We start from the raw sequence: 13,221 nt of genomic DNA, 5'->3' as shown, positions 1-13,221 counted from the left end.
TTCAATAGCTGTTCCTGAGAAGACTCCCATATCTCCTAAGAAAAGGGTTCGGTTCAAAAGGAAGTGGAGGGGGAAGAAAACCCCTACTCCAGAGGTCCCTCGTGAGGAAGAACCCTTGCAAGGAACTGGAGTCATCGAAGAGACGGAAACCCTGACGAAGTTAACAGTGAGTCTCCAAAAGGAGGAAGGAATGGGAGGGGTAGAGCCACCCCCCACAGACATTTTACTGCCTGGGGACTCGGCCCCCGACTCAGGGGTGGGAGATCAGGGGATGATCGTGCAGGTGAAGGAGAGATTCCAGGGGGAGATCCAGACTGCTCAGCTTTTGTTAGAGAATGAGTCATCAGTTGCCAGAGGGGTCTGGGATTCCTTGGAAGAGGGGATGACTGTCATCGCTCACCTGCTCGATAACCCCGCAGAAAGGAACTGTGAGAAGTCAGTGAGCCAACTGGTGGAATTTCCGAGGACAGCATCCTGCAGCAGCAGGGCTGTGCTGCTGCCTTTGCATGGAGGGACTGCAGTGGAGAAAGGAGATACTCAGCTTGGATTTGGGAGCGGCACTTTCCCCAGGACAGACTGCCCCACCGACACAGGAAATCAAGACCATCTTTCTGAGGGATGGAGTGTAGGGGGAGGAACCAAGGGTATTTTAAGTGCCCCTCAGACAGGTTCCTGGGTTGTGGAATGTTCTCCTTCATCACTACCGGCCCAATCTAGAGGCCAGAGCTGCACAGAGCCTGCCCACGTGGGTCGAGTGCCCCCCCAGGTTCCCAGACTGCCTGCTTCTCAGAGTGATTTATCCATCAGTGGCCTGACTGGGAGCATCTTGCCCTCTTCCTCTGGCTATGGCAGCGATGGGCTGCACTTACGAGGGATCCATCTTAAAGATACAGAGCCTGAAAAGAGCTCCACGTCCTTCTCAGAAGAGGATGGCACCCTTTCTTTGGAGGCAAGCCCCACCCCCTTAGGGGGTCTGGAGGAGGTAGGTGGGCATGTTCAAGGGGGTAGTCAAACAGTGGTTTGTACTACTGGCCTCAAACTTATGAAAGTGGAATGTGGCGAGCAGTGAGGAGCTTGGTGCTGCTTCTCAAACTTTACCTGTTAGTCAAGTACTAGTAGTTAGCGACTGCTGCGCTTGGCAAGCAAAATCTATTTCAGGTCTGCCCCTTGATGCTTGAAACTGTCTCGTTGTCTCTGGGGAATCCCTGACTCTGGGTAACCATGCCGCATAATTGCTCGAGCTATGTGGTGGGGTTATCTCTCCAGGTGTAGTGCTAGGTACTACTTAACTCCCAGCAGGTCTGTTTATCAGCGTCCCTGCTGTAGGAAGTTGTGGTATGGCACGGGGGTGATGGGGAGGCCTAACTGACTCCAGAATGAGTGTGGAAGGGGTGAGGGGTGAGGCACTGACTTCGGTGTGGTTGTTCTTCTCCCCTGGAGAATGATGTTCTTATTGGAGCTGATGTAATTCCCCCCCTTGGGGACACTGCTAATGACAACACCCATTCAATATGTGTTTAGGTGGAGAGGCTGGTCCTCCTTTGGTTCCTAATTCCAGCATTACAGGAGAGGGACATGGATTTATCTGGAGATTAGTCCAGAGCTGGGGGGAGGGGGTAGAGAGGGAGTTAGGGCAGTTTGAAAGTTCAAGGCTAGAAACAGTTTGTTTTCTGATTGGACTTGTTTATGGCTCTAACATGTTTTTGTTTGTGAGATATATATTCAGACATAAGTGGAGGTGGTGGTAGTTTTAGGTGGTGCGTGCTGTGAATGTTTTTAGGGGTCAAGGAGCAAGTGAGAATTCAAGAACTCTGAACACTGAGAGGGAAGGAGACTCAGCAAGACCCTGGGTGGCACAGGGTCTGGTCTGTCACATAGGGGTGTGATTGTGTAGGTGACTAAAGTTATAATTCATCAGTGACTGAAGAACTTTTATTGGCATGTCAGTCTCTGCAGCAGAAGAAATAAAAACTTAGGCTCCCAGAGCGGCAAGAGGTGGAAGATGGAGCATGGCATTTTCCTTGCTAGGCTGTGGGCAGCTGCCCTGATGTCTGCAGAGCAGACAGTGTGGCCCACCTACAGGTGCCCTGCTAATCATCAGCATGATTATGAGGCTGAGGAGAGACGTAATTTTAAGCTGATCTGTGCTTAAAATGACATTTTGGGTGATGAATTTCCCCCATGGATAGGCCCATCTTAGTGCCCTTTGTTATTATAGAGTTTGGAGACTCCAAACAGTTGGAGGAAAAGATGGCCATTGAAAAATATTTATTATGCAGTTGGGCAGGAGGCATCCTTGGGCTTTTCCATATAAAACTGTGTGTGTGTGTGTGTGTGTGTGTGTGTGTGTGTGTGAATCATGCATGTGTGTGTGTGTGTGTGTGTGTGTGTGTGTGTGTGTGAGAAAGTGGGAAGGGAGGCAGTGAGGCTGCTGGGGGGTTGGGTGTATTTGAGGTTCATCGGATAAGAGGGAATGTCAAAGTCAGCTTTTATCTTTGTACAGAACAGATGTAGAGTAATTGTGGCAGAACCAACTGCTGAACTGACCGCTCCTATGATATTCCTGGGGTTAAAGTTGAAGCTGTGGAGGCATCACGATGATTTAGGATACATGCTTATAATTCGGTGTGAGACTTTCAGAAAGTTTGGAGTATAAAATGTGAAGGGACTCCTAGTGGAAATCAGTTCTAGATAATGGCCCATAAGTGACTGTGGTGCTTTTGGTGTGGGATCTCCACCCTGGAGCAGGAAGGTTCTGGACAACTCTGTGAGGAGTCTCCAAGAAAAGATTGTTGGGAGTAGACTGTGATCTGTAGTTTAACAGAATCAATAGCAGTGTGATTCTTGGGCTGTTCAGTATGAGAATCATACTGGTGTGTGGCGTTTTCTGGGCAGCCAGGCTCTACATCCCGTCCCAGCTACCCCTTGAGAGCAGACACAACCAGACTACTCAGTGATGGCCCACGCAGAAAAACTAGGTGGCCCGGAGTCAGCTCAGAAGGCTGACACATCTCTGAGGCTCTGTGTCTGTCAGGTGATGCAGGGACCACAGACTGACCATTCTGTATGACAGATAAGAAGTGACTTCTCAAGATAAGTGTGAAATCCCTTCAGGATGAAACTCCTTAAGGTCACAGGGGCCTCAAACCCTCTTTGGTCTCTGAAGGCATTGTCTTCAGGGAGCTGCCCCCTCCCCGGCAGGCTGTTCACATGGCCTGGGGACAGCGGCAACCCGAGAGACAGGACAGCGTGTTTTGACACTGCAGACCTCCTGTGACATGTGGATTGAACCACAAGGCGAGAGCATCTGACTGGAGCGAGAGCCCTGGGAGGACACGGGGTCAGAAGAGTGGGGGTCAGAAGAGTGGCCGCTGCTGGTCACACACCAGCTCCTTCGCGGAGAGGGGCAGCAGGCGCTTCAACAGGGTTGATTTTTTGTTTGTTTGTTGGTGCTCGTTTTGTTTTGTCTTTTCTTTAACGTGTCAGGGTAGTAACCCTCCGCAGAGACAGTTTGAGCTTCAGAGTGGTGTCTGTCCTTGGCATAACTCAGGCCGCGTTGTCTCTCCTGTTGATCACTCCAGGGCATGGTGATGGGAGTGGGGCCAGCCAGGCTCTGGCTGCACAGAAACTTGGCAGTGGGTTTGTTTCTTTTCAGGATAGAGAGAAATGGGAACTGATTCTGATGCTTGCTGAGTGCCGGGTTTAGGTAATAGAAGACAAATGGTCTGCTTTTCTGTTCACCTGGTAGAGTTGATTCTTCTCTTGACAGGAAACAGTTAACAAGAGAAACAGGATGACAGGGGCCAGGGGACAAAAATGGTTTTCAGAATAAGTAGACTTGGATTTGGAGCCGGATGGGAGCGAGTTAACAGCAGTTGTACTTTGATGTCAGACAAAGGCCTTCGCTGGTCCATTCCATCTCTCAGGAGGACTCCCTACTCCCAGCTGCCATCAATAGCCATAATACCTGGCTTAATGGAACAAGGAAAATTGTTGAAAATCCCTTTCTTTTCTCTCTCTTGGCTCCACTGCCATTTGTTAGTGGATGCTGTTGATGGAGAATTGGCTGTATACCATTGCCCTTGCCACAAATCCTTATATTTCAGGTGAATAGTCAGATAACACTGGGGCTAGGAATGATGATAAAGAAATCAGTTGGTATATTATTTTCTGGGCTGAGCCTTTTCAGTTATAAGTATCCCTTTCCCATTTCTCCTCTTTAATTATAGGGAAAGTAGTTTTACTAATATTGGCTTTGTATTACAAGAAGAAAGCAAAATTAACCAGATGATACTATTGGAGGAATGTAGCAGTTAAAGTTACAGTTAGAGCTTCATTTAAGAAAGGAATTTTCTTTAAAAAAATTTTTTTAAAAGTTTATTTATTTATTTTTGGCTGCGTTGGGTCTTTGTTGCTGCCCGCGGGCTTTCTCTAGTTGCAGCAGGTGGGGGCTACTCTGCGTCGCGGTGCGCGGGCTTCTCATTGCGGTGGCTTCTCTTGTTGCAGAGCACGGGCTCTAGGTGCACGGGCTTCAGTAGTTGTGCTGCATGGGCTCAGTAGTTGTGGCTTGTGGGCTCTAGAGCGCAGGCTCAGTAGTTTTGACGCACGGGCTTAGTTGCTCCGCGGCATGTGGGATCTTCCCGGACCAGGGTTCAAACCCGTGTCCTCTGCATTGGCAGGCAGATTCTTAACCACTGCGCCACGAGAGAAGTTCCTTTCAAAAAATTTTACTTAATTAAGAATATTTCCAAAGAATCATTATTTTTCAGGTGTAACAATGGTGTTGTGGCTATGTTTTTAAAAAAAGAGTCGTTTTAGAGACACATTCTGAAGTGTTTTTGGAGGAAATGATAGTGTGGGATTTGTTTCATAATAATAGGTGAGGGATGAAGTGGGTGGAGTGTAGATGAAACAAGATTAGCTATGAGTTGATATGGTTGAAACTGGGTGATGGGTTCATAATACCATTCTACTTTTTTTGTATATATTTGATATTTTCCATTTCAAATGGAAAGTTGTTTTTCTGGGTTTTGATTTGCTTTCTGCTGCTCTTCTCACTAATTTGTTTTGGAAAATGTATTTTTTGTCAAATTGTTATTTATATTAACATGTAATGAGTTTATTATTATCTTTTTTATTATTATCTTTAAAAAAAATGTTCTCCCCACATGTACCTATGGCAACCACCAATCTGTTCTCTGTTATCTATGAGCTTTTTTTTTTTTTAAAGATTCCATGTATAAGAAGGATCGTACAGTATTTGTCTTTCTCTGTCTGACTTATTTCATTTAGCAAAATGCTCTCGAGATCCAGCCATGCTGTCGCAAATGGCAGGATTTCATTCTTTTTAATGGCTGAATACTATTTCATCATGTATATGTGCCACAATTCCTTTATCCATTCATCCATTGATGGATACTTCAGTTGTTTCCATATCCTAGCTATTGTAAACAAAGCTGCACTGAAGGTGCATATATCTTTTCAAGTTAGTGTTTTCATTTTCTTTGGATAAGTACCCAGAAGTAGAATTGCTGGATTGTATGGTAGTTCCATTTTTAAGTTTTTGGGGAACCTCCATACTGTTTTCCAGAGTGGCTACACCAATTTACATTCCTACCAACAGTGCACAAGGGTTCGCTTTTCTCCACATCCTTGCCAGTATGTGTTATTTCTTGTCTGTTTTGATAAGAGCCATTCTAATAGGTTTGAGGCAGTATCTCATTGTGGCTTGGGTTTACATTCCCCTGATGATCAGTGATGTTGAGCATCTTTTGATGTACCTGTTGGCCATCTGTATGACTTCTTGGGAAAAATGTCTATTCAGATCTTCTCCCCATTTTAAAATTGGATTGTTTGTGTTTTTGCTGTTGAGTTGTATAAATTCTTTCTGTATTTTGGATGTTAACTTCTTATCAGATGTATGATTAGCAAATATTTTCTCCCATTCAGTGGGTTGCTTTTTCATTTTGTTGATGGTTTCCTTTGCTGTGTAGAAGCTTTTTACTGTGATGTAGTCCCACTTGTTTATTTTTGCTTTTGCTTTTGGTGTCAGATTAAATACACCATTGCCAAGATCTATGTCAAGGAGATTGCTGCCTATGTTTTCTTCCAGGAATCTTATGATTTTAGGTCTTATGGTCAAGTCTTTAATCCACTTTGAGTTAATTTTGGGGTATGGTGTAAAACAGCAGTTGAGTTTCATTCTTTTGCATGTGGCTGTCTAGTTTTCCCAACACCACTTATGGAAGAGACTGTCCTTTCCCCATTGTGTGTTTTTGGCTCCTTTTTTGTAAATTAATTGAACACATATGCATGGGTTTATTTCTGGGTTTTCACTTCAGTTCCATAAGCCAAATACCATACTGTTTTATTATTACAGCTATGTAATGTTGTTGGAAATCAGGGAGCATGATGTCTCTGGCTTTGTTCTTTTCTCAAGACTGCTTTGATTAATCAGTGTGTGTGTGTGTGTGTGTGTGTGTGTGTGGTTCCATACAAATTTTGGGATTATTTGTTTTATTTCTTTGAAAAATACCATTGGAATTTTGATAGGGATTGTACTGAATCTGTAGATTGCTTTGAGTAGTATGGACATTTTAACAGTAATGATTCTTCCAGTCCATGAGCACAGAATTTCCTTCCATTTATTTGTGTCTGAAATTTCTTTCATTAATGTCTTATAGTTTTCTATATACAGGTCTTTCACCTGCTTGGTTAAATTTATTCCTAGGTGTTTTATTCTTTTTGATGCAATTATAAATGGGATTGTCTTCTTTATTTCTTTTTCTGATAGTTTGTTATTAGTGTATAAAAATGCAACAGAATTTTTCATATTGATTTTGTATCCTGCAAGTTCAGGGAGCATGATGTCTCTGGCTTTGTTCTTTTCTCAAGACTGCTTTGATTAATCAGTGTGTGTGTGTGTGTGTGTGTGTGGTTCCATACAAATTTTGGGATTATTTGTTTTATTTCTTTGAAAAATACCATTGGAATTTTGATAGGGATTGTACTGAATCTGTAGATTGCTTTGAGTAGTATGGACATTTTAACAGTAATGATTCTTCCAGTCCATGAGCACAGAATTTCCTTCCATTTATTTGTGTCTGAAATTTCTTTCATTAATGTCTTATAGTTTTCTATATACAGGACTTTCACCTGCTTGGTTAAATTTATTCCTAGGTGTTTTATTCTTTTTGATGCAATTATAAATGGGATTGTCTTCTTTATTTCTCTTTCTGATAGTTTGTTATTAGTGTATAAAAATGCAACAGAATTTTTGCATATTGATTTTGTATCCTGCAAGTTTATTGAATTTGTTTATTCCAATAGTTTTTTGATGTCTTTAGGAGTCTTTAGGGTTTTCTGTATATAATATCCTGTCATCTGCAAATAGTGGCAGTTTTACTTCTTCCTTTCCCATTTGGATGCCTTTTATTTCTTTTCCTTGCCTAATTGCTCTGGCCAGGACTTCCAATATTATGCTGAATAAAAGTGGAGAGAGTGGGCATTCTTGTCTTGTTCTTGATCTTAGAGAAAAGGCTTTCATCTTTTCATCACTGAGTATAGTGTTAGCTCTGTCCTTTATTACGATGAAATACATTTCCTCTATACCTGCTTTGTTGAGAGTTTTTATAAATGGTTGTTGAATTTTGTCAAGTGCTTTTTCTGTATCTATTGAGATGATAATACGATTTTTATTCTTCCTTTTGTTAATGTGTGCTGTATCACATTGGCTGATTTATGGATGTTGAACCATCCTTGCATACCTGGAATAAATCCTACTTGATTATGGTGTGTGATCCTTTTAATGTATTGTTGAATTTGGTTTGCTAATATGTCTTTTAAGGAAATATGTTCATCGGGAATATTGCCTGTAATTTTCTTTTCTTGTGGTGTCTTTGTCTGGTTTTGTTATCAGGGTAATGCTGGCCTCATAAAATGAGTTTGGAGGAGTTCCCTCCTCTTCTGTTTTTGGAAGAGATTGAGAAGTATTGGTGTTAATTCTTCTTTGAATGTTTGATAGAGTCTATCAGTGAAGCTGTCTGGTCCTGGACTTTTGTTTGTTGGGAGGTTTTTGATTCCTGATTCAATCTCCTTACTAGTAATCAGTCTGTTCAGATTTTCTGTTTCATCATGATTCAGTCTTGGTAGGTTGTATATTTCTAGGAATTTATCCATTTCTTCTAGGTTGTCCAACTTGGTGTGTAATTTTTCATAGCAGTCTTTTATGATCCTTGGTATTTCTGTGGTATCACTTGTAACATCTCCTCTTTCATTTCTGATTTGATTTGTCTCTCTGTTTTTCTTGGTGAGTCTAGCTAAAGGCTTGTCAATTTTGTTTATCTTTTCAAAGAACCAGCTCTTAGTTTTGTTTGATTTTCTCTATTGTCTTTTTAGTCTTTATTTCATTTATTTCTGCTCTAATCTTTGTTATTTCCTTCCTTCTACTAACTTTTGGCTTCATTTGTTCTTCTTTTTCTAGTTCTTTGAGATGGAAAGTTAAGAAAAATAATGGTAGAATTATATAGTGCATATACGGAAAAAGGATTAACGTCCCAAATATATGTAGTGTAGTATAGGTAACGTGGTTAAGTGTGTGGAGCCAGATTGGCTGAGTTTGAATTCCAGCTCTACTACTTAGTAGCCATGTACCTTGGGGCAAGTTACTTAAATTCTCTGTGGCACAGTTTCCTCATTTGTAAATTGAGGATAAGAGTAGTATGTACTCTGTAGGGTTGTTTTGAGAATTATATGAGTAAATTTAAGTAAAACACAATAGATGTTTGTTTTTAATATTATTGATATTATTAATATTATTATTTAAATAATTCCTATAAATAAACAAGAAAAAGTTAAACACACTAGTAGAAAAATAGAGGAAAGCCCAGGAATAAGCAGTTCACAAAAAAAGAAAACCCAAATGCCTCATACACAGGAGTGTTTCTCACTAGTAATTAAAGATATAAAACTCAAAACAACAACAGGATGCCATTTTATACCCCTCAGACTGGCAGAAAATAAAAAGTTTGAAAATACAGAGTGTAGCTGAAGATGCAGAATGATGGAAAAACCTCTTCACACCCTTGTGGATAGAAGTATAAATTGGTATTTTTATTTGACAGTAGTTTGGCAGTATTTAGGAGAATTTAAAAATGCCAGTAGTCTATGACCTAGGATTTCCGTTCTAATTGTATTCCCTAGAGCAGCGGTCCCCAACCTTTTTGGCACCAGAGACCGGTTTCGTGGAAGACAATTTTTCCATGGATAGGGGTGTGGGAGGGGGTGGAGGTGTTTCAGGCGGTAATGCGAAATGTGAGCGATGGGGAGTGGCAGATGAAGCTTCGCTCACTCACCTGCCGCTCACCTCCTGCTGAGTGGCCCAGTTCCTAACGAGCCGCGGACCAGTACTGGTCTGTGGCCTGGGGCTTGGGGACCCCTGCCCTAGAGAGACCTCCATGACTCTGAACTTGAATATTGAAAGGCGCACCCCTGATCTTTACCTAATTCTTCTGTAGGTAATAAACACAGCTGCCGTGAGATCCTTCTAGCCAGGGATTTGTAGTGAATTATCGCATTGTGCCCTCACCTGTTTCTTGAATGGAAGTTTTCAAAGTCTGATGCCTTCACTGTAGCGGGATGAAGTCAGCTAGAAACTTCAGGACATGTGAATCAAGTATCTGTTAGCTCATTACATCTAGTTCATTCCCTGAGACTTATGTAGACTTACAAAGTCCAAAATCCTCAGCCTGGTATTCCAATCCCTCCATAATCTCTCTAACCTTCTCTCCTGTATCAGTTCCCAGTTTGAGCTTTCATGTCTTTTGTTTTTAATATGCTGAAATTTTTATTTTTTAATTTTTAATTAATTAGTTAATTAATTTGGCTGTGTTGGGTCTTTGTTGTTGCCCGTGGGCTTTCTCTAGTTGCGGTGAGGAGGGGCTACTCTTCATTGTGGTGTGCGGGCTTCTATCTGATCTTTACCTAATTCTTCTGTAGGTAATAAACACAGCTGCCGTGAGATCCTTCTAGCCAGGGATTTGTAGTGAATTATCGCATTGTGCCCTCACCTGTTTCTTGAATGGAAGTTTTCAAAGTCTGATGCCTTCACTGTAGCGGGATGAAGTCAGCTAGAAACTTCAGGACATGTGAATCAAGTATCTGTTAGCTCATTACATCTAGTTCATTCCCTGAGACTTATGTAGACTTACAAAGTCCAAAATCCTCAGCCTGGTATTCCAATCCCTCCATAATCTCTCTAACCTTCTCTCCTGTATCAGTTCCCAGTTTGAGCTTTCATGTCTTTTGTTTTTAATATGCTGAAATTTTTATTTTTTAATTTTTAATTAATTAGTTAATTAATTTGGCTGTGTTGGGTCTTTGTTGTTGCCCGTGGGCTTTCTCTAGTTGCGGTGAGGAGGGGCTACTCTTCATTGTGGTGCGCGGGCTTCTCATTGCAGTGGCTTCTCTTGTTGCAGAGCATGGGCTCTAGGCACATGGCCTTCAGTAGTTGTGGCTCGCAGGCTCTAGAGCGCAGGCTCAGTAGTTGTGCAAGGGCTTAGTTGCTTTGTGGCATGTGGGATCTTCCCGGCCCAGGGCTCGAACCCGTGTCCCCTGCATTGGCAGGCAGACTCTTAACCACTGCACCACCAGGGAAGCCCTCTACTTAGATATTAAAACTCAGCATAGATGTTGTCTTATCTCTGCAAAGTTCCTCAACACTGCTAGTTTGGGTTACTTGCTTACCTCTGTCACAGCATTGATCTCTCTGATTGGTATATTGTCTCCCCTACTAAATTGCTTGAGCTTGAGGCCCAAGGTTGTGCTTTTGTTTTGAGATACCAAGAACTTGAACACAGCTCCTAGAACATAGGTGTTGCTCAAGAAATAACAACAGAATGAGTCAGTCCCATGGTGATTGACTTTTTTGTTGTTGTTCTTCTCCCTCGTCCTAACGTATGGTGTCTGACATAGTGTGAAGCACAGATGAAATGTTGTTCAGTAAAAACTTACTGACTTATTACGAACATGCTCAGTTTCTAGATAATGCTTCAGAGAAGGAATTAATCAAGGCATGGGAAGTGTACGTTGAAAGAAAATTCAGGTAGATGAGTTTAGTCTCTGAGATGGTAATGAGGCTGTGCTCTCTCTCCAAATGGTTCCTTTTAAATATCCAGATGAGGGAGAAAGCTCCCTGACACTGAAGCTGGACTTCTCCATTTGGGAGATTAAGGTAAAAGCTTCTGCATATCCCAAAGGACAGCACTGTGCAATCACATGTGAGTATTACATGAAAAGATGGACTAAAGCCAGATTTAATTATTGAGATGATTGTGATGATAATCCCATTTTTCTCATCCAGTTCACAATCTAGGAAAGGCCCTAATCCAAACAGGGCATTTTTCCTTCCCCTGAGGGATCTAAATATTTCCCTGTCTCATTACAGCTCTGTGGAAAATCTGAAGTACAGCTGTTCATTGAACTGTTTCCAATGCAATATACAAAGATACTGTGATTGGCAGACAGGAGATGCCATTGGAGATATTGACTGTGATATTGTGGAGATACAATATCAATTGACTAACTGGAATTCCTTTTTTTGGGTAAAGAACCCAAATACTCACATTTCATTTTGCTTATTCAAATTCTATCCCTTTTCACTTCAACAAATCTATCTCCTGTTCCCAGCAATGTTTTGCCTTAATATGTATGTGAAGCACTACAGTGGAAGAACTGGGGTATGTCAGTGTGGGTGGCATTTAGCCACTGAAATAAATAGCTAGAAATGTCGTTGAGGAGAACTGGCAGAGAATTGGTACTAGTGAGGGGCTGTTTACACTGGACTTACAGGATGATGGCGTGGGCACCGTAATCCATCATTGGGTCCTTGGCTTGTTTGCTTATATACATTATATACATTATTTGCTAGGTAAGTTTGCTGTCAATAAAGTAATGTGTCTCAGGATTCTAGGTGGGTCTTACTCCCAAATACATTTATTTGTTTATTTTTATTATTTTGTTTATTAACCAAGTGCTTATTAATTAAAACATGTTAAGTGTCCACCATATGACCAGCACAACACTAGGTGCAATACAGAAGGACCTTGATCACTGAGTCTCAGAGATGCATCCCAGCTTCTGCTGGGACATATCCTGTGTTGAGGAGCTCTCCTTCATAGCAACTGCTATGATTTTAGGTCATTCTGATAGTTAAGATGTAGTATCAGCACCTCAGGAAACCTGGTCTTGGGGAGATATTAAATAATAGCCAGTAATGCAACATAGCATTTCATTGATGATACAGACTGACAGTGCTGTGGGAGTTAGACAAGCAGTAACTGAAGGAGAACCACCATTTATACAAGGAAGAGAGAAGGGAACTTTGTCGAGCTTAGCCCTGTGTTTGGGCTGGGTACTTCACTGTATAATATCGTTGATTGTCACAGCAATCCTGAAAAGGTAATAGGTGTGATTCCCACTTTACAGATGGTATAACCAAGGCCCAGCTTGTAGTTGGTGAACTTGAGATTCAACCCTAGGCTTGTGTGGAATCAAAGGCTTGCACCTTTCTCCTCTCTCAGACTGACATTTCTTCAAAGTAGGTCCTGTGCTAGATTTTGGAAATTTCTTAAAATAACTTTTTTCTAAATATAAAAATATACATAATGTAGAAAATTTGGGAAATATAAAAATCTATAATGCTACCACTTAGAGATAACTATGATTACTAGTTTGGTGTATATACACATACATATATGCATCTATCACATACATTATGCATATATATGACTATTACTTAACTATATATTGTATATTTTTCATGTAAAATCAGTGTTATATTATTTTGTTTGTATTCTTTTTCTTTTTGTAAAATATGGTGATCATTTTCCTATCATTAACGTTTTCTAAAGCATATCTTTTTTTTTTTGGTGGGGGGTGGGGCGGTACGCGGACCTCTCACTGTTGTGGCCTCTCCCGTTGCGGAGCACAGGCTCCGGACGTGCAGGCTCAGCGGCCACGGCTCACGGGCCCAGCCGCTCCGCGGCATGTGGGATCTTCCCGGACCGGGGCACGAACCCGTGTCCCCTGCATCGGCAGGCGGACTCTCAACCACTGCGCCACCAGGGAAGCCCTAAAGCATATCTTTTTTTTCCCATAAATAAGATTTTTTATTGGTAATAAAATCAGCAAACTTTATATGGTAGAAATATCTCAGAGTATTTT

General features: G+C 41.6%; 1 protein-coding gene across 1 annotated transcript in view; it reads left to right on the top strand.

The window, feature by feature from the left end:
- Positions 1-13,221, top strand: part of MACF1 (microtubule actin crosslinking factor 1) — a 246,318-nt gene that overhangs the window by 55,187 nt on the left and 177,910 nt on the right. The window lies entirely within an intron of this gene.

This window comes from Physeter macrocephalus, chromosome 3 (genome assembly GCF_002837175.3).
Source record: "Physeter macrocephalus isolate SW-GA chromosome 3, ASM283717v5, whole genome shotgun sequence".
NCBI lineage: Eukaryota > Metazoa > Chordata > Mammalia > Artiodactyla > Physeteridae > Physeter > Physeter macrocephalus.
This window is presented reverse-complemented; position numbering and strand designations above follow the sequence as displayed.